The sequence below is a fragment of the Bos mutus genome, chromosome 22 (genome assembly GCF_027580195.1).
Source record: "Bos mutus isolate GX-2022 chromosome 22, NWIPB_WYAK_1.1, whole genome shotgun sequence".
Lineage (NCBI taxonomy): Eukaryota > Metazoa > Chordata > Mammalia > Artiodactyla > Bovidae > Bos > Bos mutus.
The window spans coordinates 56,161,986-56,189,623 of NC_091638.1; the positions used below are offsets into that span (position 1 = coordinate 56,161,986).

Genomic DNA, 27,638 nt, shown 5'->3' on the forward strand with positions numbered 1-27,638 from the left:
GTGTGTTAAAAGTTGAGCTTATTTCAAAAACCATTCTGTTTGAAAAGCTCTTTTTGAAAAATGTAGCAGTTGGGTGGCTGGATTTGTGGCAGAGTCCATCCTCTTTGTGCATGCGTGCTAAGTCACTTCAGTCGTGTCTGACTTTGTGCAACCCTATGCACTATAGCTCCTCTGTCCAGACAAAAGCTAAAACAAATAGTAAATCAGCAGGTATTCTACACTTCGTTAGTGGTTAGTCAGACTTGTTAAATCCATTACTATCTTAAGAGGAAACCTTTAGTTCCTCACAGGTGACCTCAGTGTAAGATGTGTGCATTCAAGCAGAAATGAGCAAGGCTCTTGCCACCATCCCTTTGTCAAAAGTCATCTTTTTTCTTGGATCTCCCAGCTGAACAAGGACGTTTTCAGAGTATTATTTTAGAGTAAATTTTCCTTGCTTCCTATGTCCTCATTCCAGGTGTATGTGTGACGGGAGTGAGGAAACTGGGAAGCCTCAACATTTCTCCCTAACAATAAAAAGAGTCATTTTTGTTTCTTCTTCATGTGAACTTCTAGAACCACGTGTTTTCAGATATATAGTACAACTAAAAAGCGGAAGATGTGTAGATTGTCAGAGCACTGACATTTCTGCATAAGAGTTTTTGAAACAGTTGAGAACTAGGTGGTAAGTTTCTAATTAGGAAATAACTGCTCTCTAGGTATTTTGCTATCAGTGTTTCTCTCCCAATTATTTTGTGAACTTTTAATATTCATTTCACTCTGTACTATACTCTTGACCATGAATTATAGGGGAAAAAAAATGTTCTTAGGGAAGCTAGGAGCACATCTTCTCTATAACATGGAGAAATAAAATGTACAAATTATATACTAGAAAATATATACAAATTATACAAGAGGTAACCTCTTTCAGTTCTTTTTTCTAACATCCCTTTCCATTTTAACATGGTTTCTGGGTCCTAAACTGGATGGTGAGGACCAAATCTAAGGAGTTTTGTTTTCTATCAAGAGTCCTTAACATAGTAATGAATTGACAAAATGCGGTAATGAATTGAAAAAATAATATTCTTAATTGTTTCAGTCTGTATGGCCCTGAAATATGGAGTAGAAACTGAAAGGCTATATCAAAAAAACTTTTTCTAAAACTACAGTGAATACACTGAATACAGAATACATTCTGTCTTTTTGGCTAAACCCACATTACCTGAAAACAGAGACCCTGTTGTACCCTGGTGCGTGGTATTTCTAGCACACACTGAACACTCAAAGTGCAATTGGCTATTTGCAGGTCACAAACAGTTGAACAATGGTAGTTTCATATGGTTCCAACTTTAGGAACAAGTGTTTTTTCCAATAAGGAATAATCTTCCACAAATATAGATTTGTCTTAGAATGATCTCATTTAAAAAAGCAGTTTCCTGTCTTGATAAAGAAATACTCAGATGATCATCATTAAATTTTGTTGGGAATTTGTTGAAAGAAAATATTTATACATGTTTGCAGTGATTTCAAACCCAGTATCTAATTTAGATACTTTTTACCTTTGGTAGTCATGTTTACTTACACTGTGTGTTTGCCCTAGAATATTAACATGATTCCTACAGGCTAACGGATGTTGACATCTGAACTAAGTAAAAAAGGAGGGAGTAAATTAAATAGATGAAGTAAAAATCTTCATTAAAAAGAGACATGCTCAGTTGTCCTCTTTGACCAGACCCAGTTACTTGCCTCAGACAAGTTATTTTTCTTTGCCTTCTAGTTCCTTTCCCTTGCCATTTTAGATTATTTTCTTCCTTTAAAGTTTTTCTCACATGTGACTTCAAAAATACTAAGGAAAGCTTTTTTTTCCTCCCCTAAGTCCTCTTCATGAGGCAGCTGAAATAGTCTGAAACTTGCTAATTGGACATGACATTTAATTCTCTTAATGATACTTCAGCTTAGATGATACCAACTTCATTTTGCTATTTAAGAAAAAGGTTCAGGGAAATTCATTTTCCCAGGATCAGCCAGAGATAGAGTGTCAGGTTCAACTTAGGTCTAACTCAAAGCCCATTCTGTTTCCCCACATTACCTGCCTCCCTGAATTTCTGGCATATTGATTGGTCTCCTGTCATGGTCTGTGATATCTCTCCATGCGTATAGAAAACAGTATAGTAAATAACTTAGATAATTTCTTTGGAGCAACCCCATAGGGCTGAAATTAATGTTTGAAAGAATTTGAGTTTATCAGCCAAACTTGGTAAGTGTCTTCTACAAAGTTACGTTATTTGGCCAGAGAAACATACTGATTTGAGTAAAATAGTTGATTTAATAAAGCCATATTAAATGTAATTGAGGCTTAACTGCATGTACTTACAATGAAACGTTATAAACTATATTGCCTTTTTAAAAATGTCTATTAAGGAGAAGAATTTACTATTGAGTTTCTGTAATACTGTTTAATAATGTTAATACAATGAAATAAACATTCAGAAAGTCTTATTTTAACTCATTCTGGCTCTGTTGTCCTCCCCCCCGCCCCGCCCCACTTTACATGGGTAATAGAAAATTGGTCTTTTCTATTTCAGAAACTTTAGGTTTTTAGAAGGTATGAGGCTTTAAGAAAATAGCTTTAAAATTGTTTCAGCAAGATTTAGAAAGTATGATAAATGCTGAGGAGGCTTTGAGAAAATAGCTTTATGATTGTTTTGGTAAGAAAAATATACTTTTATTTTTTAATGATAATCATTTCTGTGATTCATAAATAAAAATTATATAATTGTGAACTCTTGCTTCCACATCTTTTCAAGTCTTTCAGATCCCTGCTTCCATAGGTAACCAGTTTCTTGTTTAGCCTTCCACTCTTTGTTTATGTATATGTAAGAAAATGTGAACATGTATGTTCTGACCTTTCTAAAATGCAGGATAATGTTTGTTCTAAAATAATAGCTTGAACTTTATTTGGGCTTCATGTTTATTTTCACATTTACACAGGAGGCTTACTTCCTTTAGGGCAAGTAAAGCCACACAGAATGTACTTTGTATATAAAAGATAACTAATAGTACATCAAAGATGATTTGATTCTTTTTCATTCATACCACATTTCTTTGCTATTCAGTTGGAGATCTTTCTTTGGCTATATTAAAATTTTTCATATGGCAAAAAACATAGAATATAAACATCATACCAGTAAATTCTGGGCTGCCCTGTGAAGAGATTAATGGCTGAGAAATAGGAGATGTGGGACTTTTTCCCCCCCAGTTCATCTGTTGACTTATTTATTGAAGTTATTTAATTCAGACTTGTAGAGCACTTGAAAGTATTTTTGTCTAAGAATTTTATTCTTGCCCTTCCTACATTTGAGACTGCCCTGTTATTTGATGTCAGTTTGGTACCAGCTTAAGAAACTTAACATTTAGAGAAGTGTTGATCATAATCTGAATTCTTAATAAAAAACCATTATATTCTCAAATGTAGTTTTCTTTGAATTTCTGCCTGCTTTCTGGGTTTATGACCTCTGATAATGCACATGATTGATTTAATCATTATATGAATGTATAAGAAATAAGGATTCTCATTTCCATTTTAAATAAATTAATTTAAGAGCTTATAAAAGTATTTTGATGGCTACAGTGGTAAATTTTATGTATTTTTACCACAATTAGAAAATATTTTGAACCCTTCTAAAGATTGAAGGCGGGAAGAGAAGGGGATGACAGAGGATGAGATGGTTGGATGGCATCACCGGCTCAATGGACATGAGTTTGGGTAAACTCCAGGAGTTGGTGATGGACATGGAGGCCTGGCATGCTGCAGTCCATGGGGTCGCAAAGAGTCGGACACGACTTAGTGACTGAACTGAACTGAATGATAAGTACTATATCGGTACAGCAAAATAGTATTTTATGTATAGGCGTGGGAGTCAGTACCAGATGGATGCTTTTAAGTAATGGAAATGTATACCTCTCTTTTTCATGCTTTTAAAATTCAGTTTTCTCTAAGTTACTCCAGACATCAACTAGTTTCATACTTGGAAATATAATGGTTTATGTTTGTAATTTGGAGGCTTTAATGAGGTAGTAGTGTCATCAGCATTGTAAGATCATTCTAATACATTACGTAACCAAAATAAGAAGACTGATGGATGCTGCTCTACTGTTACGTAAAACGAGACCCTAGTAAAATAAGTCCCATATATTGTGGATGTGGTGGGAATAGGTAAGAAATAGAGCATGGCTTTCGTGTTCAAATATATTGGCAATAATAGGCTGAAGTAGAGAAACTAATTTAAAAATACGTGTATTATAAATTATGAAATGTTTTTATGATGTTGATGCCAGTTTAAATTTTAAAAATAACAAGTTATTGGCTGTAGATCTGAGAGACTGGAATATGTTACCAAGAGCAGATAGTAAAAAATCTCCTTGGGAGTGTGTTGCTTTTTTGTTTTTTAAGTACACAACTTTCATTTGGTGTCGCCTTGAATATCATTTTCCTAAGTGAGATGGCTATATTAAATGACTCGATTAGATTCTTTGAAGTTCGAACATGTTTACCAAGAACTGATAGTTTTGAAAATCAATACGCTGATACCCTTGAAAGCGCTTTGAAAACTGTGAAGCACTATATTAAAGATTATGGTGTTTTCATTATTCCATCATTCTGTAAGTATATTTGAAAAGAAGTGATGGTTCTTTAAAACTGTATTTTCAAATAGGCACACATACACGCACTCCCTTTTGTTTGGTACACATAGACCCCTCTATCTCTGGATAGGTAACAGTGATTGCCTCTGAGAAGAGGACCTGGGAAACTTGGGTTAGGGGTGGGAAGGAGACTTGGTTTTTAAAAATTATTTACCATGTATATGCACTTTCTTAAATAATAGTCTGAGTTAAATGTGTTTAAAGATCAAAATGTAAAATTGAATGTCATTATTCTTCAGTGAAAACCATTGCCAATAGCTTACTTAAAGGTTAATAGTTGAAAGGTGATACTCTTCTGGGCTTGGAGCTTTATCCCAACCATCCATGTTATTCTCAGATTGAAGATAGCTTTTGCATGTAACACAGAAGTTTGTAGTACAGGTTACTAAGCCTGTAAAATTTGTTTAGATGAACCTGTTTGGAGTAAGTTAATCATACTGTTTTAAAACCATACTATTTGTATACTATTTGGGGAATGGTATATAAAGGCAAGAAGACATTTTACTTGTTATGTCTGTATATAGAAGTTGTATGTAATAGTTACTAAAATGCTCTTGATTTGGCTTACATGAGAAAATTAAAAGAATTTGCCCTTTTGGTCACCCTGGGGTTAGCAAGGCTAACCTCTGCTGTACACATGGACCTGTAACAGTCCTACTGCAAACATGTTGAATAAGAAGAGTGCAAATTGAACTTACTTTATGGTAGCACAGGAAATTGCTATTAAATTTCAGTCTGTTTCCAGCTAGTGTTTTGTAAGAAGTAGATTACTTTGTGTGTATTAGAAGTTTAGTGTTTGAGAAGAATCCATGTTAAAGCCAGCAGTGTCTAAAATCCAAAGGTAACACATATAAACATTTCATAGCTTTCATTTTCATTTAATAAAATTTATCCCAAAAGTATATCTCGCTGAAGTTAAGTGAACTGTGGCTGGCTATGTGACTTTAGACAAGTAATTTTACCTCTCTGAAGCTTTTTCCTCATCTGAAAAGTGTTATCTGGGATCCCTGAGAGATGTAAAATTCTGTGATCTGTTTGTGAGCTAGATTATAGTCCCAAGAAAAATGACTTTAGATTGCAAATGCCAGAAAAAATATCTAGTTGTATACCAGGAGAGATCTAATTTTATACAGTTATTCTTAGCTAAAGAAAATAAAAATAAGTTTGACTTTAATGGATAGGCTTAAAGTTTAGATGCTAGCCGAGTCCAAATAATTCAGATTTGAAAATAGCAAGAGAATTACACTTGTTAGAGTCTGAGTGCTGAGATGATAAACATTTCCTCTACCTGTTCCTTGTCAGGAGAAAATTTAAAATTTCTCTGTGAAAACAGACATTTCTTATCATGGAAATTTACCTTATATGCAACAGATTTATCTTCTTATGACGGTGTGTTGGAATTCAAGTCCTTTTTCTTGGACTCCTCTTAAGGAAAAGTTAATCATAACTAGGGTGGCGGGTGTAAAAAAGGTAAAAAGTAAAATAAGCTTTTTATTTTTATAGACTATTCTTTTGAACTTGAGGTAGGCTTGAGAAGCCCCATAGAGGAAGTGAGATTTTAGCTGGACCTAAAGGATTTAAGGGCTTCCCTGGTAGCTCACACAGTAAAGAATCTGCCTGCAGTGTGGGAGACCCAGATTTGATCCCTGGGTTGAGAAGATCCCCTGGAGAAGGGAATGGCTACCCTCTCCAGTATTCTTGCCTGGAAAATCCCATGGACAGAGGAGCCTGGCAGATTGCAGTCCATGAGGTTGTCAGGAGTCAGGCACAACTGAGCAGTAACTTTCACGTTCAAAGGATTTGGATTAGTGGTTCTCAACTGTCCCTTCCCCTTTAGCCCCAACATATTAATACTAATACTGTAAGAATGTGACTTAGGCTTAAGGTAGTAGTAGTACTTTGGGGGTGACCTGATAAGTACCTCACCGTTCTGATGCACGCTCCAGGAGAATCCCTTCCTTTGCGTATCATTGATATCAGTGAAGGAAGGACAGAAGGAAAATATTCCAGGAAGGAGGCAAGATTACCAGGTACGGTTTTAAGAGGGAGAGCTATGTCATATTCAATACCTGTTTGTTTGGGGAAGTTCTAATATGAACATCCTTTAAAAATCTAATCCGAGAGTTAGTTTATATTTTCTGTGGGGAAATTTAACCAAAGTAATGAACAGTGTGGGCTTCCCTTGGGGCTCAGCTGGTAAAGCATCTGCCTCCAATGTGGGAGACCTGCATTCGATCCCTGGGCTGGGAAGATCCCATGGAGAAGGGAATGGTAACCCACTCCAATATTGTTGCCTGGAAAATCCTGTGGCCAGAGGAGCCCAGTGGGCTACATTTCATGGGGTCGCAAAGAGTCGGACACGACTGAGTGACTTGACAGCCAGCCAGCCAATGAACAGTGTTGTCATCCTAAATTCCTTAACTTCTATAGGGGTAAATACAGGAAACAGTCTTCCGGATAATGTATGTGGGTTATTTAATATTTCTACTTAGTATTATGTATGGAATTTTAACTGTAAAGTCTTAACATACTTCTCTAACATTCTTTCCCTGTCTTCTGGTCACTTGGTGAAATGTATATCGAAATGATGCACACAACACCTGAGTGTAATTGCCCATTTTCTCTGGGTTGCAGAGTGTTTCTGTGTGTATGTGTGATTGTGTTGAGACTTAGGAGACTAGCCATAAAAGTTGTTTTCAGTGAACACTTTCTCTTTGGAGAAGATTGAGAATGTGACCCAAGCTATTCAGTGTCCAGTGGTAAGTGATTATTTTAGTTTCGAATCTTACAAAATGATGTTATTGATCACTGTAATGAGATAACACCCAACCCTTGGGACTTCAAGAGATTGTAGGGCAAAGAGTAGAAATTCTGTGTGTGTTCTGACTCAGAGAGAACTTGGAACTTAGTAAATGGAGATTGTGTTTGAAGGTGAATAGTGACCTCACGTCCTACTGCTCTTTTCCTTTACTCAGACCACTTGCGCTATACCCCCTTCCTTGCTGTTTTCTCAAATGCACACGTAGCCTTGGGTCCTTTGCATTTGTTCTTCCTTCCTTCTGTAATCCTGTTTCTCCAGACATGTGCTTGGATTGCTCTTGTACATCATTGAAGTCTCAGCTCAGAAGTCACCTCTTCAGCAAGGCTTTAGCTATTTTCTTTAAAACAGCAAAATTACTCCCCCTCCCCACCCCTACACACTTGTTCCTCAGCTCTCCTTATTTCCCTTTGAGTTTCTTTTCTTTTTCCCCTCTGGTTTTCTGGTTTATTTATTGTCATCTGTATTTTCTTACTCTGCCCTGCACCCATCATGTAAACTTCATGGTAAAGTTTATGTAAACTTTATGTTGATCTATTTTTTTCATGTCTGTATACAGGAAGACATGCCTTTCAGTCTTCTTTTCTCTGGTTGCGTGTTGGAATATAGAGGCCTTCCCTCTTCACCTTATAAATAAAGCTCGGTGTCAAGTGGTAATAGCCACCTTTCATAAGTGCTATGTCCTTTGAAAAAGTGATCACGAAAGAAACGCTAGAGCTATACTGACTATTGGGAAGTTGTCTGTGTTACGTCTGCCTTTTCCTGGACTTTGGAGATACAAAAAGTTGTTCCTCTGTAGACTTTGTCATTTAGACTCCTGCATAAAACATCACTACTTAGAAACTAGAATCCTAATGAAACTTCCTTTCTCTGTTAGTCAATGAACAAATACATTTAGGTATTTAGATATTATAATATGGAGACTTTTAAGAGCTGACATCTCTCTGTCGGGCTAAACTGAGAAAAAGCCCTCATACTTCATTCTTGAGCTGTCTCTTGGTTTGATAAACCTACCCCAGCTGTTGTATTAGCCACAAAAACACACTTGTGTTTGAATATACTGGTGGCTTCCAGAGTCACCTTGCCTATTTTTTAATTTAAGAGAAAGGGCAAATGGCTAGCATAAAATAGCTTATCTTAAAGGACAAACTAAATGGAATTCCCCATTCTGGCATCTAAATTAGCTGAATTTTTAAGCAAGTTTTCATTTTCTGCCGTTGAAGTTGTCAGGAGTACTCAAGCTTTGGGTGATGAGTGGAAGCACTATCTACTGCTACCGTCCATATTTCCTATTCTCAAATACAGCAAACAAAACAAGGAAATAACACATCACAGCTCATGATAATCAAATTGTATTGAGCAACTGACCTGAAAAGTCATAGGAAGGATGGTAAACATTCCCAAGAGATGCCCTTCTACCTTTTTTTCCCAAGTCCTGCTCAAGTAAAAATAGTTCCCATGAGAGTCAAAGGAGGAGTCAGCAGGGAGGGAGCCTGCCGTGTCTGTCAGCACCACTCTAGTCCTATAGCTGTGGAGACGTGGCGACACAGGGACCTTGACTCCGGCGTGGCTGTTCATTTCACTCGTGTTGCTTTCCTGCTTATGCTTGGCCAAGACCTCCAGTGTGACCTCTGTGTTGCTAAATCCAGTCCTTGGTTCTCAGTTCTCCTCCTGATTTGAACATGGGGCATGCCGGTCGCTCTGTCCTCAGTGAACACTTGGCTCACTTGGCTGTCAGGATATCACACTCTTGGTTTTTCTTCCACCTTACTGGTCCTCACCAGTCAGTCTCCTTTCCTGATCTTTGAATTATGTAGCTATAGCCTAGACTCAGTCCAGTTTACTACTTTCTTGGTGATCTCATCCAGTCTTACAGTGTTAAGTAGCATTATATGTTGACACTTCCCAAGTGTATAATCTCAGTCCTGATCTTTCCCTTGAATTCCAGGCCCGTATATTCAGCTGCCTGTTTGACATCTCCATCGGGATGTCTAACAGACATTTGAGACATAATATGTCCCAAACTAAGCTTCTGGTATCCTTTCCCCCCTGGTCCCCTTGCACTTCTCCTTCACAGTTAACAACACCTCCACCCTTCAGATTGGAAATCTTTGAGTCACCTTTGATGCCTCTTTCTCACTCCCAGTTTATCAGCAAATCCTCTTGACTTCACTTTTAAATGTATCTAGAATTTGCCAATATCTGTTCTCTGCTGACACACTCTTTCACCTGAATTACTGCATTAACCTCCTCACGAGTCTTTTAGCATCTACTTTTGCCCCACTAGAATTTTATTCTTATCACAAAAGACAGAATAATCCTAATAAAACTTAAGCCAGATGATATTATTCATATGATCAAAACTCTCCAGTGTTTTCCTTTGTTACTCACTTGTATGCGGTCTGTAGAGCCCTACACAATCTGTTTCTTCATTAACTCTCTGACCACACTAAGGTAAGTTCAGTCACTCAGTCGTGTCCAACTCTTTGCGACCCCATGGATTGCAGCACGCCAGGCTTCCCTGTCCATCACCAACTCCCAGAGCCTACCCAAACTCACGTCCCAGAGTTGCTGATGCCATCCAGCCATCTCATCCTCTGTCGTCCTCTTCTCCTCCTGCCTACAGTCTTTCCCAGCATCAGGGTCTTTTCCAACAAGTCAGCTCTTCACATCAGGTGGCCAGAGTATTGGAGCTTCAGCTTCAGCATCAGTCTCTCCAATGAATATTCAGTTTGATTTCCTTGACATTGGCCCTCTAGCTATTCCTGGAACGTACCAAGCACTCTGCTCCCTCAGTACCTTTGCACTGTACTCTGCTGTCTCCGGGTTCTTCTTTCTCCAGGGAGCCACATCATTCATGTGGTCATTGCTTTCAGATCCTACCTTAGGTGTTATCTTGTCAGATCTTCTTAGTGAGACCTTCCCTGAGCACTCTAAAATATAAATTAGGATATCTCCTTGTTTTATTTTTTATTCCTATCATTTATTACCTTTTAGTGTACAATAACTAATATACTATATGATTTACTAATTTATCTGTTCTCTTTCCCCCTTCCTGCCCCCACCTCAAGAATGTAATTCCTTGGAGAGTGTTTGTCTATTTTATTAACGTATCTTCAGCATCTAGGGTATAGTAGATGCCTAGTTCCTGTTTATTGAAAACGTGAATGAATTGTTTCTTTGAAAAAAATGGAAGGAAAGAAAAGCGCCATCCTGAATTAAGAATGCAGTATTCCATGGAACATTGTGTTTTATTATTGAGCAGAAATCTTAGTGTATAACTTTTTAAAAGTGGTTTCATCATTTCCCTTGAATGTAACAACAGCATAGTAACCTTTTGCCTACTCTTTATTTTTCAGCTTTTTTATAAATAATGAATCCCTAGAGATTTCTTCTTGCCAACAAGAAAAATCAAAGTTATTCACTCTTATTTAGTTTGATTCTATGATTTAGATAGAACAAATGTTATTGTCCTACTTAGTAGATATATAAAATAAGATTTCAGTGTCTCTTATAACTCTGCTTTTAGTTACATTCATGCTGCTGTTGCTGCTAAGTCGCTTCAGTCGTGTCCGACTCTGTGCGACCCCATAGACGGCAGCCCACCAGGCTCCCCCGTCCCTGGGATTCTCCAGGCAAGAACACTGGAGTGGGTTGCCGTTTCCTTCTCCAAGTTAAATTCATATTAACACAGAAATATCTCCTCTCTTGGTAGTAAATGCCAAATTCCTTAAGTAGATTGAATTCTAGGTGGGATCATAAAGCATGAAAGAATATAAAACTAAATTTTACTTAATTGTGTCCAAATGTGGGCTGTGTACTAGTGCCCTGAGAACTTTGAGAGGGGAAAATAAGCTAGGAGAGCTTGAAGAAGATGGGCTTTGAAGGATAGACGGGTAGGAAGCCAGTGAGCGGAGAGGAAGCAGAGTCAGTCAGAAGATTATTGTCTGTTTCCTTTTCTGCAGTATTGCTGGAATCTGTGTCTCATACGTGGTTTATTTATTGAATGAAAGAATGAATGAATGTGATAATGAGCATTGTCCACTACGTGATCACTGAGAGCAGTTTGGCGAACAGAGTATGTGTTGGCAAAGAAAATGTACAAAGCAGTTTGATGAAGCCAAGTCTGGAACGTTTCGATGTCCAGATAAAGATTTCAGACTGGTTTGATTAAGTGTTAGCAATCCAGCCCATATTCTTACTAAATATTTACTAAGAAAACCCATGATGTAAATAGTGTGCTAAGAAGTTTTGTCTAAGATTATGGCTCCTTCCAATAGAACTTTCTGTGAGGATGGAAATGTATCTGTGCTGTCCAGTGTAATAGTCACCTACCATATGTGGCTGTTGAGCCTTGAACTGCAACTGGTGTGAACGAGAAACTGAATTTTAAACTTAATTTAAAAGCCGCCTGCAGTTAGTGGCTGCCGTATTGGACAATGCAAAAGGATATTGGCTGGGAAAGTGAGCGAACTAGGCCTGGGAAAACAAGCAGTGGTGTTTAGAGCAATCCCGCCATGAGTGACGACGTTTCGAAAGGGGGAGCATCTGCTGTCCAGAAAGAAGGACCAGCAGGATCGAATGAAAAGGAGACGGAAGGAGGAAGACTCAGACTCGCATAGCATCCAAGACAATGGGTAATTAGGAATTATTAAGGGAACAGGATATTTGGAGCAAGCTGAAGGGTGGTTTGTTGGTTTGGGTGTAAGTACAAGTTTGGGTGTATTATGTCTTTGATGAAGATGTAATGGCCAAGTGGAGAGACTGTGTATTTGGAAATAGAGAATTTGGTGGTGATATTAGTGTAGAGATAATACCTGAAGTCATGAGTGGAAGAGCTTTGAGCAAATAATAGAGGAGTGAAGGTGGTGATTAGTGTCATACAGCAAAGAGAAAAGGATGAAGGCTGATTGAATTTAGTTGTGAAACTATAGGTTTAATAGAGGAAGAGACCCTAGAGATTGTCATCTAATCCATTCCGTTTACAGAGGAGGAAAGTGCTCAGCGATGGGAAGTGAAGTGTTGAAGTATACACAGCTTGTGAGTGTCAAGTGGATGTCTTGACCCTAAATTCTCTGCTGACCCTTCCGTTTACTTCTCTTCTCATTATGTGAGCAAAACAGAAAAATCTTACTGAGGAATATAATTTCAGTTGACTAGGTGGGAAGCTGGTTGACAGACCGATAAGTGGAATATGGGATAGAGAAAGGACATTAGTAAGTGTGGACAGCTTCTTTAGGAAGCCTGGCGGGGGGCTGGGGGGGGTGGGGGGTGGGGGGAAGGGCTTGAAATGGGATGTAATTGGAAGAGGCAGTAAAATCAAACCCAAGTGTTTTTTTTGGTCACAGAAATGTCGCTGAATGAATTATTCTGGCTTGACAGGCGAGGGATGAAAGTGACAGAAGTCTTAGCTCCCTTACTGGCACCTAGGAAGGCGGGTAATCGACCCGGGACTGTCCTCAGTGGGGTCAGAAGTCTTAGCTCCCTTACTGGAGCCTAGGAAGGCGAGTAATCGACCTGGGACTGTCCTCAGTGGGGTCAGAAGTAGACAGTCCTTAGGTCTACTCAAACTGCTTAATGACTAAGCCTTCTGACTATGTATATACAGAAACAGTCATGCCTCACTGCATGTTATTCTCTTCTGGTTTAAGATGTTGATCGTTGGTGTGACTGCCATTTTACTTGGAAAGATATGACTTCGTAATATTTCCTGTTCTTCAGACCACCTGATCCACTAAGATCTGAAAGGAATTCAGAGAGACAAATTTTTAGCATGAGTACTTTGAATATGTTCTTGTTATAACTTTTAATTATCTAACCACCACTATTTGAAGATATTTCCCATAATATTAAAGAACCAACCACTATATAAATTAAGAAGTCTCTTGAAAGCCCCTTGGACAGCAAGGAGTTCAAATCAGTAAATTCTAAAGGAAATCAACCCTGAATATTCACTGGAAGGATAGTTGCTGAAGCTCTAGTACTTTGGCCACCTGATGCAAAGAGCTGACTTATTGGAAACAACCCTGATGCTGGGTAAAATTGAGGGCAGAAGAAGGGGGTGATAGAGGGTAAGATAGTTGGATGGCATCACCAACTCAATGGACATGGATTTGAGCAAACTCTGGGAGATAGTGAAGGACAGGGAAGCCTGGCGTACTGCAGTCCATGGGAGTGCAGGGAGTCGGACACGACTGAGCAACTGAACAATGAATATAAGTTAAATGTGTCACAGCATGTTCATTGTAGCTCAGTAAAGCTAGGGTGAGGGAGAAGTGTCCCTGCTTCTCCATCCCCAAAAGGTATCTCAGGTGAACCTTTTTTACATCTTTAAAGTATTCGATGTCATATTACAAAAGGAACTTCTACTGAAATGGTGATCACAGACAATGAAAATGTAGGAAAGAGGAAGAGCTTAAGATTGGTAGGGACCCAGAAGATTGACTTATATTTTGGTTGTTATTAGAAGAAAATGTTAAGAGACTTACTAGGCTTTCACCTTATGTAGAAAATTAAAAGGTAAAATGTAAGATTTCTTTTAATTTTGCAGTGATGTCTTAGAAATAACAACTGAACAGATAATTTGAAGCTAGGAATTACTTCTTGGTGTTTAACTTCTGCTCCCAGTTTATTTCTGAGAGCACATGACCACTCTTGGTTGATTTACTGCTGCCAGTAGTCTCTGTGTATTATGATGGGGGATATTGTGCTTCTGCCATAAGTCATTGCATTCCAGACAAATTGCCAAATCAAGATACAGTCATTTGGTGCTTGGTTCTCGGAAACACACACACAAAAGAAAGCCCCGTTAGAGTGGAGTTAGGCTGTTTGATTAACTTTTCTTAAAGGGAACATACTGCCTTGAGATGTAGTACACTTCTGGCAGTTATGCTTTACTGCAGGGAGATGAGATATTGTGAAATTCAACCTGTTTCGAAGGCAGAAAGGGAGAAAGTGTCTTTAGCCTAATTGCATCAGTGGGTAAACAAGGCCAAAAGCACAGCTGCATAGTGATCCAATCATGATTAGGATTTCTTCCCCCTTATTTTCCAGTTTCATGCTCTTTTGAGCTTCATATTAAATGAAAATTTTGCTCAGTTTAAATTTTGAATTGTTTTTTTTCCTTATTCCAGACCTTAGTCTATTAATACACTCTAGTAAATAGACTGTTTACCTGAAAATATTTAGAAACCTAACTGCTGTAGTTTGCTTTTAGAACATTTCAGCTTAGAAGAATGTGTCTTGTTTACTTTTTGCTTGCTAAGCGTGTATAACTGGCAGAAGTTCTTTAGCTCCGCTGCCCACATGGTCTGGACAAAAGAACTGGCAATCTGTTAGAGAGGGACAAAAGAGAAGCAAAGAAAATAATTTTCCTTTGGCTGGAAGATACCAGTGCAGCCTTGGTCTCTGAGGTCTGGACACCAACTGAAGTGGGGGAATCAATGGCAAGTAGTGTGTGCTCTGAGGAAGGAGGCATTCCGGCTGGGGGTTGGATCGCATGGCATGCAGAGTAAAGGTTCCTGTTGGTCCGCGGTATTTCAGCCTCATGTTCCCAGTTGGAATTTAAGTGAGAAATACTTGGGCATTTTTCTCTTGTTTAGTGTTTTTGAGGAATCTGTGTTCTTTCAGCTCAGCTGACTTTTTTGTTCTTTATTTTAAAAGAAGCGAGCCTCTTGACTCTAAAAGGGATAATCTAGCAAAATAAAAGTGCAAAAAATGAGATCTGACTGAACTGTGATACTTTTCTTCTAATCTGTCTCATTTTAGGAAAGTCAGGAAGTCTTGTTCGGGAATAAGATAAGCCCAAGGAACTTGTGTTTTGAGGGGAAAGGCAGGTTTTAGGGTCTTTCTCTGAGTGGTATATGAGGGGTGGGGAACTCAAAGAGCTGTGTGCTAACGGGATGACCTACTTCTGAGTCACTTAAGTCACTTCTGTACCTGTGCTAAAACCAAACTGGAATCTTGGAAAAAACCTTGAATTGGTACTTGTCAGTAGTTTCCCTATAAAGAATCCTATCCTTTTGCTTATTTTAGTATTCCCAGAATAGATAATGAATTTTTAAATCAAATTATTCCCCAAGGGAAGATTGCCATAAATTGCTGTAGTGTGCTGTAATTTTTCTTTTAATCAGTGAAGGGAAGATAGTTTTATAATAGTAACTGTGATTGATTAGATGCCTGTTGTGTTTCAGAAATTATACTCAGCACTTTATGAACAAGATCTCATTTAATCTTCTCAGCAGTTGTGATAATTAAGATTCGGATTGGGACTTGCTCATAGCACACTTGGAGAAGATTGTATTGTGTACCAGTCTTTGAATAGTCATTAGTAGCATTTTATCTATTTCTTCTTTGATTTTATATCCCAGCTCCTAGCATAGTCCCTGGCAGGTGGTAGGAATATATGTCCGACTTCAGTGATACATACTTCTCCTTAATGCCAAGCTGCCTTTCCAATAAGGAGTGCTCTTCTACAGCGTCCAGCACTTTGGGAGTATCTCCTGGTTTTCCTTCTTTATCTCTGGTTCTTCCGATTTGTTCCTTTGTGTGTATAGACCCTCTTCTTCTGCTCATCTCTTGAGTGTCGATGTTCCTCCGGGCTCTGTTTTAAGGGCTCTTTTATTCTCTGTCTATACTTCCCGTGGGCAATATGTGTTTTCTTGGCATCACTTGTCATACACATGAGGAAGAAGCCCAAATCAGGGGCTCCAGCTGAGCTTTTCCTTCTGAGCTTCAGTTCCATTCATTTTGTGCATTTATTCATTTGTTAATTCATTCGGCAAACGTGTTGAGGGTCAACTCTCTTCCATCTGTACAAAGTAGAGCAGTGGAAAAGATAAATAAGGTTTCAGTTCTCATGGAATTTATGATGTAGGAAATAGGCAAACAATCGAGGTTACAGATTGTAGTCCAGTAAGTCATGCAATGTGGAAGGGAGTGGCTAGAGGAGGATTCTTTGAGGAGATGGTATTTGAGATGAAATCTGAAGGCAAAGACGTTTGTGTTGAGGGGAGAAAGGGGAATAAAGGGTAGTGAGGCAGTTCCCTAGTGCAGAGATTCTAAAAGCAGAGAACTTGCCCAAATGAGTGAGAGCAGTAGATAAAAGAAGAAAAATGGTCAGTGTCATGGAGGAATTTTTTGGCCATGATAAGGAGTTCGATTTCATTTTTAAATTCAATAGGAAGCCCTTCAAGGGTTAAAATAGGGAGTAATATGATCTGATTCATATTTTAGAAAGATTACTTACAGCATGAGGACTAGGTAATAGAAGTGGATATATGGCAACCATCAAGAAAAATACTGATGCTTTGCAATATGCTGGCTAACAGTGGAGATGAAAGGAGGTGGACAGAGTTGTGCTGTATCTTGGTTTTTGAAAGTGGACTTCAGAGGATTTGGTGATGGATTGAATGTGGGGAATGAGGAACAGTGCTGGTTGCCTGCTTCTTGCCTCTTCTGGGATCTCTCACAGTCACTCAGTGTTTAATATGGTCAAAAATGAGCTTGTCTTCCCCGCCCCTTTCCCCAAACTTACTTCTTTCCCAGTCTTTTCTTATTAAGGGTCACCTGCTGTGTACCCAGTTACTTATGACGGAAGAGGAGGCATTATCTTCAGCTTCTAATCTTTCCCCCGTCACACCCTCAGCCCCTAACCAATAGAAGCCATTGACCCTGCTTGCTACACATCTCTCAAATAGCGAGTATTTGAGAGCGTGCTTCCATCCCCAGCGTTGCACCTGAGTTCTGACAGCAGACTTCTGGTGGGTCTCTTTGCGTCCTTTATCATGCCCCCTTCTAATCCATTCTGGATGTGTGTGCATGTATGCATGCTATGTCGCTTCAGTCGTGTCCGACTCTTTGTGACCCCGTGGGCTGTAGCCTGCCAGGCTCCTCTGTCCATGGGATTCTTCAGGCAAGGATACTAGAGTGGGTTGCCGTGCCCTCCTCAAGGGATTTGGCTGTTCAGACAGATTTAATTAAGGCTTCCTTCTGCCAAAAGTTCTTCACTGGCTGCCTCAGGATAGAGTTAAAACTGCCCTAGCGTAATCTGTAGATTTTTTTTTTTATGACCTGGGCTCTGCTTACCTTTTTGCCTCAGCTTTGCTATCCACCAGCCACTCTAAATTACTATTTTTTTCCCTCTTAGTCATGAGGAGTCATGCTGTGGCTATTTTTGCATTGATTTCCCTCCCTTTTCCTAATCCTGTCACTACTCACTCTCCAGTTTCCATTCCCAAGAAACAAGCAAATATATACAAACTCCTGAATGTCCTTTGGGTCTCAGCTTTGATGTCATTGCTCCAGAGAAACTTGGTGGCCGACCAGCTCTAAGCCAGTTGCCCTTCTTTTGTGTTCTCTCAGCACTGTGTACTGCCTACCATCTACCAGGCCGCTGTCTCAGTATTTTAAATTGCCTTTGTGTTCCACTAGACTGTAGGCTTCGTGAGGGCAGGGGTGAAATCTTCCATGTTCACCATTATACTTCCACCTTCTAGATTCTTAATATACATTCCTTAAAGGTCATCTGTGGTAAGAAATGTATATATTAATAGAACATTCATAGCATTTTGGAGTATGATAATTTATTCTGCCTACTGACAGTTTTATGGAAAGAATATTCAATATATATGTGATTCATAAATAGACTGATACCTCAAGCTAAATGACAAAGTGGTCAGTACCCTGAATAATACTATTCTCTGAAATGGCCCTTAGACATTTTCACAGGACCCCAGCAGTCCTTGTGTAACACGAAAGTCAAGAAATTTTCTTCTCCAGACCTAGAATCATCTGTGTTCTTCCAAGGAGCCCTGGTTCCTTTAGTGAGGAACAACATTTGGGGACCATTCTGAGCGCTAAATATGCTCATTGCTTCTGTGTTGTGCCAGGATGACAACTGAAAACAGTTTAATATTTCTTTGTAGTTCTTTTGGTCTTTAAGGTACAAAGTACAGTAAGAATATATTTTAAAATCACTTGAAATAATTTGGGGCTTCTGTGGTAGTGCAGATGGTAAAGAACCTGCCTGCAGTTTAGGAGACCTGAGTTCCATCCCTGGGCCGCGAAGATCCCCTGGAGAAGGGAATGGCAACCCACTCCAGTATTCTTGCCTGGAGAGTCCCATGGACAGAGGAGCCTGGCAGGTCCATGGGGTCGCAAAGAGTCAGACATGAATTTTTAAGTTTTTATTTTCTTCTTTTACTTTTTCAAAATTTTCTGTTAACTTACCAGCTTGATGCTGTTGGGCTTCTTTCATTTCACTTTTTACATTTAGAGGTTTTTCTCCCATTCTGATTGAATTTGATTTTATAATCGCATAAAACATTTACATGGTTCCAAAGTCAAATCTACAAAGCAGGGTGCATTCAGAAAAGTCTAGCCTTTTAACTTCCCACACCCACTTCCAGCTCTGCCTTTCCCGTATCTATGTGGCCTGTGCACCACATCAGTCTTTGTAAGCTGTGTCTCTCATGGGCTCAGTCATGCCATACAGTCTTCAGTTGCTCCCTCTGTACTCAAAATGAAGCTCATATTCCTCAGCTTATTGGTTAAGTCCTCTCATGACAGAGGACAATTAACCTAACTTCATTAGCCAGTGAGCCTAGGGTTCAGCCAGACTGAATCGTTCATTGTTTCCTGTACAGGCTCTGTATTTGTTCCCTCTTGCTTTTCACTCAGGTTTTTCTTACAGCCCGGATCACTTTATCCTCCCTTTCCTTTTCCGGCCCACCCCCCAATCTCCTTATCCAGGTCTTAACTATTCTTTAAGCCAAAATCAGCTGCTTCCCTCCTATCAAAGCTTTCCTCTACCATTCCCTAGGGCTTCAGTCTTCTTGCCTGGAAAATCCCATGGACAGAGAAGCCTGGAGGGCTACAGTCCCTGAGACACGACTTAAGGACTGAGCACAGCTACCATTCTCACATTCCCTACTATGGACATGTTGATTTCTGAGAGTGTGGTGGTTGGGACAATTAGAGTTAAGTATTAGAGTCCTCAAGAGAGCCAGAGATTCTGATAGTAGTAGTATCACATTGACAGAAACCTCAGAGCACACACATCTCAACTGACTCCTCTCCTCTCCCGCGGGCGGTGCCTGGGATACTCCTGTTGTTGTTCACATCTCTTCATTTTTGTTAGAGTGCTTAGGAGGCCAGAAATTCAATTTTAGGTTTAACCTAATTATAGTCCATCTTTTTAGTCAAGTGTACAAATTGCAATTACATATTCATTTTACTGTGTACTGTCCTGGAACCCAAATTCAGAGTGTCTTCCCTGAAGGTGTACTGTCCATGAACCCAAATTCAGAGTGTCTTCCCTGAAGGTATGGGAAATTTTGCACACTCTCTGGAGATAATCTCCAAGTTCATAGATTGTAGAATTAAAATCTGTAGTTTAGGAGCATTTTGGTAGTGTTTAAAGAATTGTGTCAAACCTGTGTTCTTAATACCTCTGTAAGTACAGATACAGTTTTCATTTTTCTGGTCTTTCATTTAATTGGACCTCAGATAATCACAGAATCCCTTGGAGCTCCAAATAGTTACCAACCTCAGGCAAAATTGTTTGCTTGCCAAGGACAGAATGTTTCCGTTTAACAATATAAGGGAAATGAAAGTTCCATTTTGCATCAAAAATACAGTGCAGGATGGATCCGTTTGAATTCATGACACATGTAATAAAATCAGAAGGTAAAGAGTGTGTTGGCTACAATAATCCTTTGGTAATTATCACCTTAAAGAAAGACCTTTAACTGCTAAAGGAAAAGATAGGTAACATATTCTTTGTTGCTTGATTCAGGCAGAGTTTGTGATTAATAATAAAAAGAGCATTTAAAAAATAAACTGTGCAGTTTTGTTCCCCCTCTGTAAATCAGCATAGCTTACGTGCCATAAGAAGAGAAGTGTGGTTTAATTGTTCTTGGTTTATCTTTACCCCTGGTCAAGAGTAGGTATGTCAACCTTTATATCATTTCCAAACATCAGTGTAAGAACCTAAGTGAATGAGGTCTAACCTAGATTGCTTTATAGAAAAATCATATTTGGAGGGGGATGTGAAGTATTTCAAAGAAGAGAAGACAAAATTCCCAGCTCTTACCCCTTCCTTCTCCTGGTTCTCTGGGTGTCACATCCATTACCGTTTGCTTGTCCTTCCTCCCTACTAGACCGTGAAGTCTGTGAGGTCAGAAATGAGTCTGACTTCTTTCTCTGGATATCCCCAGTGAATACAGGGATGAATCAGGAGTCTAACCCTAGCCATGCTGACACGCTTCTCTTTAGCCTCAGGCAAGTCATAGTACAGCTCTTTATGCCTGTGTTCAAAAGGATTAAAGAGAAAAGTCATAGTCTCTCAGAGATGGAAGAGACCTTATCCAACCCTGTATTTTGTGGATGGAAAAACCCTGACAGCCTGGCTTGCCTCAATGTGAGAATAGAAATCCTTTGAACTAAGTGAATAGCCGTGTTATATTTTATCCTGATTTTCTCTTGTGGGATGGATTAATTTCATTTGGGACTGTGGTGTAAAGCCTTAAACCAGATCCATTTTCCTTTGCAACTTAGTCTTCAAATCTTATTCTTGAGTCAGAAAAAGAATGGATGGTTTAAATTTCTCATGGTGGGGGACAACAGGAGGGAAAAAGAAACACCCGTTCAGTAGGATTTATAATAAAACAAAATGCCTAGAGATCTAGTTGCTAAAATCATTTACCTCTCAGGAGGCACCTCTCACTAAACTTCTTTTTAAATAATGAACTCACGAACACATTAAGATCCTTATGTCTATATATGTGGGCATTTAAAAAATGGTCTTCAGAAGTTGTTTGGATTGGGGACTTTAAAATTTTACCTTCTAGTGAAATATCTTCAAACTGTTTTGTGAGGAAGAGCTGTATCTTGCCATCTATTATAACACACCTCAAGCAAAGTGAAATAATTATTCTTCAGATTCAGTTCAGTTCAGTCGCTCAGTGGTGTCCGACTCCTTACAACCCCATGAATTGCAGCAGGCCAGGCCTCCCTGTCCATCACCAACTCCCGGAGTTCACCCAAACTCATGTCCATCGAGTCAGTGATGCCATCCAGCCGTCTCATCCTCTGTCATCCCGTTTTCCTCCTGCCCCCAATCCCTCCCAGCATCAGTCTTTTCCAATGAGTCAACTCTTGGCGTGAGGTGGCCAAAGTATTGGAGTTCCAATGAACACCCAGGACTGATCTCCTTTAGAATGGACTGGTTGGATCTCCTTGCAGTCCAAGGGACTCTCAAGAGTCCTTCTCCAACACCACAGTTCAAAAGCATCAATTCTTCGGCGCTCAGCTTTCTTCACAGTCCAACTCTCACATCCATACGTGACCATTGGAAAAACCATAGCCTTTACTAGATGGACTTTTGTTGGCAAAGTAATGTCTCTGCTTTTGAATATGCTATCTAGGTTGGTCATAACTTTCCTTCCAAGGAGTAAGCGTCTTTTAATTTCATGGCTGCAGTCACCATCTGCAGTAATTTTGGAGCCCCCCAAAATAAAGTCTGACACTGTTTCCACTGTTTCCCCATCTATTTCCCATGAAGTGATGGGACCAGATGCCATGATCTTAGTTTTCTGAATGTTGAGCTTTAAGCCAACTTTTTCACTTTCCTCTTTCACTTTCATCAAGAGGCCTTTTAGTTCCTCTTCACTTTCTGCCATAAGGGTGGTGTCATCTGCATATCTGAGGTTTTTGATATTTCTCCCGGCAGTCTTGATTCCAGCTTGTGCTTCTTCCAGCCCAGCATTTCTCATGATATACTCTGCATATAAGTTAAATAAGCAGGGTGACAGTATACAGCCTTGACGTACTCCTTTTCCTATCTGGAACCAGTCTGTTGTTCATGTCCAGTTTTAACTGTTGCTTCCTGAACTGCATGTAGGTTTCTCAAGAAGCAGGTCAGGTGGTCTGGGATTCCCATCTCTTTCAGAATTTTCCATAGTTTATTGTGATCCACACAGTCAAAGGCTTTGGCATAGTCAACAAAGCAGAAATAGATGTTTTTCTGGAACTCTCTTGCTTTTTTCATGATCCAGTGGATGTTGGCAATTTGATCTCTGGTTCCTCTGCCTTTTCTAAAACCAGCTTGAACATCAGGAAGTTCACGGTTCACTTATTGCTGAAGCCTGGCTTGGAGACTTTTGAGCATTACTTTACTAGCGTGTGAGATGAGTGCAATTGTGCGGTAGTTTGAGCATTCTTTGGCATTGCCTTTCTTTGGGATTGGAATGAACACTGACCTTTTCCAGTCCTGTGGCCACTGCTGAGTTTTCCAAATTTGCTGGCATATTGAGTGCAGCACTTTCACAGCATCTTCTTCCAGGATTTGAAATAGTTCAACTGGAATTCCATCAGCTCCACCAGCTTTGTTCGTAGTGATCTTTCTAAGGCCCACTTGACTTCACATTCCAGGATGTCTGACTCTAGGTGAGTGATCACACCATCGTGATTATCTTGGTTGTGAAGATCTTTTTTGTACAATTCTTCTGTGTATCCTTGCCACCTCTTCTTAATATCTTCTGCTTCTGTTAGGTCCATACCATTTCTGTCCTTTATCGAGCCCATCTTTGCATGAAATGTTCCATTGGTATCTCTAATTTTCTTGAAGAGATCTCTAGTCTTTCCCATTCTGTTGTTTTCCTCTATTTCTTCCTATTGATCGCTGAGGAAGGCTTTCTTATCTCTTCTTGCTATTCTTTGGAACTCTGCATTCAGATGCTTATATCTTTCCTTTTCTCCTTTGCTTTTTGCTTCTCTTCTTTTCACAGCTATTTGTAAGGCCTCCCCAGACAGCCATTTTGCTTTTTTGCATTTCTTTTCCATGGGGATGGTCTTGATCCCTGTGTCCTATACAATGTCGCGAACCTCCGTCCATAGTTCATCAGGCACTCTATCTATCACATCTAGTCCCTTAAATCTATTTCTCACTTCGACTGTATAATCATAAGGAATTTGATTTAAGTCATACATGAATGGTCTAGTGGTCTTCCCTGCTTTCTCAATTTAAGTCTGAATTTGGCAATAAAGAGCTGATGATCTGAGCCACAGTCAGCTCCTGGTCTTGTTTTTGCTGACTGTATAGAACTTCTCCATCTTTGGCTGCAAAGAATATAATCAATCTGATTTCGGTGTTGACCATCTGGTGATGTCCGTGTGTAGAGTCTTCTCTGGTGTTGTTGGAAGAGGGTGTTTGCTATGACCAGTGTGTTCTCTTGGCAAAACTCTACTAGCTTTTGCCCTGCTTCATTCCGTATTCCAAGGCCAAATTTGCCTGTTACCCCAGGTGTTTCTTGACTTCCTACTTTTGCATTCCAGTCCTCTGTAATGAAAAGGACATCTTTGGGTGTTAGTTCTAAAAGGTCTTGTAGGTCTTCATAGAACCGTTCAACTTCATCTTTTTCAGCGTTACTGGTTGGGGCACAGACTTGGATTACTGTGATATTGAATGGTTTGCCTTGGAAATGAACAGAGATCATTCTGTCATTTTTGAGATTGCATCCAAGTATTGCATTTCAGACTCTCTTGTTGACCGTGATGGCTACTCCATTTCTTCTAAGGGATTCCTGCCCACAGTAGTAGATATAATGGTCATCTGAGTTAAATTCACCCATTCCAGTCCATTTTAGTTTGCTGATTCCTAGAATGTCGATGTTCACTCTTCCCATCTCCTGTTTGACCACTTCCAATTTGCCTTGATTCATGGACCTGACATTCCAGGTTCCTATGCAGTATTGCTCTTTACAGCATCAGACCTTGCTTCTATCACCAGTCACATCCACACCTGGGTATTGTTTTTGCTTTGGCTCCATCCCTTCATTCTTTCTGGAGTTATTCCTCCACTGATCTCCGGTAGCATATTGGGCACCTACTGACCTGGGGAGTTCCTCTTTCAGTGTCCTATCTTTTTGCCTTTTCATACTGTTCATGGGGTTCTCAAGGCAAGAATACTGAAGTGGTTTGCCATTCCCTTCTCCAGTGGACCACATTCTGTCAGACCTCTCCACCATGACCCGCCCGTCTTGGGTTGCCCCACGGGCATGGCTTAGTTTCATTGAGTTAGACAAGGCTGTGGTCCGTGTGATCAGATTGGCTAGTTTTCTGTGATTATGGTTTGTGTGTCTGCTCTCTGATGCCTCTCACAACACCTACCGTCTTGGGTTTCTCTTACCTTAAACGTGGGGTATCTCCAGCAAAGCGCAGCCGCTGCTCCTCACCTTGGATGAAGGGTATCTCCTCACAGCCACCCCTCGTGACCTTGAACGTGAAGTATCTCCTCTCGGCCTTCCTCCTAATTCTTCAGATTAGGGAGTGATTATTTGCTTTTCAAAAGAAGGCTTCACTTTAAGAAAACATCCTAAAGAAGTGCTGATATGTGCTATGACAAGAATGAACCTTAGAAATGTTTTAAGTAAAAAAAGCAATTACAAAAGGCCACATATTGTGTGATTCCATGTATATGAAATACCTAGACTAGGCAAGGCTGTAAAGACAGAAAGTAGATCGGTGGTTACACAGGATCAGGAGGAATGGGGTAATAGGAGAGAGATGACTTAAGGGGTAGGGGGCTCCTTTTTGAGGTGAGGAAGATGTTCTAAGATTGATCATGGTGATGGGTGTGCATTTCCGTGAATATACAAATAATCATTGAATTGTATACTTTAAATGGGTGAACTATAATGGTGTATGAATTATATCTCAAAAGTGATTTTTAAAAAGCATTTATCATAAGGATTGTTTAGTGAGCATTGTTGTATCATCTGAAGAACCATTTGATTTTTGAGAATAATGGCTAGCATTTGTTGACTGCTTATTATGTGCCAGGCATTGCGCTAAATATTTGAAAATCTACATCTTAGGCGTTAGTTTCCATCCAGCTTTTCAGTAGCACAGTCTTCTCTGTATTCTCCATGCATACTAGCACAAAGCCTTACAGATGCCATAAACTCCAAATATTTGGATGAATGACAATGTATATGAACTGATGAATGAATGAATTTAGCCCTCCAGCTTGGCCTCCCAGGACATCAGGGCACTGATCTCTCCTTTTCTTTTTATCGGTCTAGTCTCAGACCTAGCAAGCAGTTCTAGCTCACATAGCAGTTAGTAGTTGTATCAAGTGGAAGATAATTCTGACTGGGTTTTGCCGTTTCCACAGAAGAAAAGAGGAGGCAGAGGGGGGCTTTTATCGCATTGCCCTCCTTCCTTTTGGTCCTTATTTTGAGTGGCCAGCAACCCATCTCTAGCTTTCAGTCTCCGTATTTACTCCTGGCGGGAGTGGTTAATCTCCCTGCAGGTCTTTTAAGGAGAGAACACTAGCCCAAACAACTTTGACTTTCCGGTATGCCTGAATCAGAGTCCAAGAAAATGCCTTTCAGAATCTTCTACACAGGTGATATTTCTTTGCTTTTCACTTTCTGACTAGAAATGAGACCCCTAAACTCTTATAGTGAGGGTCACAATTTCTTCACACTATTTGACAATTAGGACAGTTAGTTGGATGCTGACTTAAAACACAAATAATATAGTTCAGCTCTGCCCCCCAGAACCCTCTGGAATCCTGATGACCTCGTATCTGGACCAAGAGCGCTCTAACACTGTAATATCTATATTCCTTTGAATTCTGGGTCAACTAGAAGATGCCTTGCTCCACAGCCTGTGCTGATAATTATTGAATTATGAGATATCACAGTCTTGTTTTGTGTGTGTGTGTGTGCCCAGTCCGTGTTCAACTCTTTGCTAACCCATGGACTGTAGCCTGCCAGGCTCCTCTATCCATGGAGTTACCCAGGCAAGAATACTGGAGTGGGTTGCCATTTCCTACTTCAGGGGATCTTCCCGACCCAGGGATCGAACCCACATCTCTTGCATTTCCTGCATTGACAGGCAGATTCTTTACCACTAGCGCCACCTGGGAAGCCAAAATAAAACTTTTATAATGTTACATAAAACTTAGCCTTTCAAATTCAGGATAATCTTAATTCCGTATGAGCTGAGATCATGAATAACAGATTAGTTTACTTGTCATATTAAAACATCTTTATGTTTTTTTCTGAAACAATGAGGATATCCTGGATTTTTTTGTTCTTTAGAAGAGATCAAAACAAGACTAAATACCTTGCACCTATCTTAAGCTGCCTGGAACCCTCAATCTCTTTTCCATTCTGCTTTCTCTAGTCATTGTTGGCTAGAAGGATTTTATATTTAATACTTATACTATGACCATATTTGCATTTCTCTAACAACCCAATGAGCTCCTTGCCAACAAGGAAACTAAGGTTTAGAGAAATACATACTAAATTTACCTTAAAAAAAATTAATTACCCTACTTGTTCAAAATACACCACAGAGGAATCTGGATAAAAAATGAAGCAAATCTCCCAACTCTGGCAAAATTGTTCAAGAATAAAACAGTTGGGAGGAGGTTCTCAAATACCAAATATGAATAATTTAAGCTCTGATGCTATATTAAAAACTCCCAAAGAAAAGCCAGTTTATACTTATAGTTAATGGTATTAATAAGATGGAAATAAGTGACTTATAGCCATATATTAAAATGTTAGTTGCTCAGTTGTGTCCAATTCTTTGAGCTACCAGGCTCTGTCCATGGGATTTTTCAGGCAAGAATACTGGAGTGGGTTACCATTTCCTGCTCCAGGGGATCTTCCTGACCCAGAAATTGAACCCTATCTCCTGCATTGGCAGGTGGATTCTATACAATTGAGACAGATTGCTAAGATTGCTAAATTTTACTAGCGTTTGGAAAGAATCATGATTTATAAGCCAATCCTAAAAGCTTAAGGAAAAAACTTTGATTTTGAATTTGCAATTTAATGTGAATTGACTGTTATATAGAGTCTAAAATTTTCTAAATAGAAGTAGTATACACAAAAACTTCTTAGGCATATAATACAAGTTTTCAAAGAAAGGACAAGGAGAACATCAAAACATCGATGGTTTACCTGATAACACTGAATTACAGTTTGGACTGCACTCCCTGGTATCCAAAGCAAAATATTACATATGGGAATTTTAATCTTGGGTCCCTGAATTTCTTAGGATTACATGTAAATGTGTATGTGTCCATGAGTTTTTCTGGAGGAAGAATTTTCATCAAATT

General features: G+C 39.5%; 1 protein-coding gene across 6 annotated transcripts in view; it reads left to right on the top strand.

The window, feature by feature from the left end:
* TMCC1 (transmembrane and coiled-coil domain family 1) overlaps positions 1-27,638 on the top strand; it is a 156,546-nt gene that overhangs the window by 74,917 nt on the left and 53,991 nt on the right. The window lies entirely within an intron of this gene.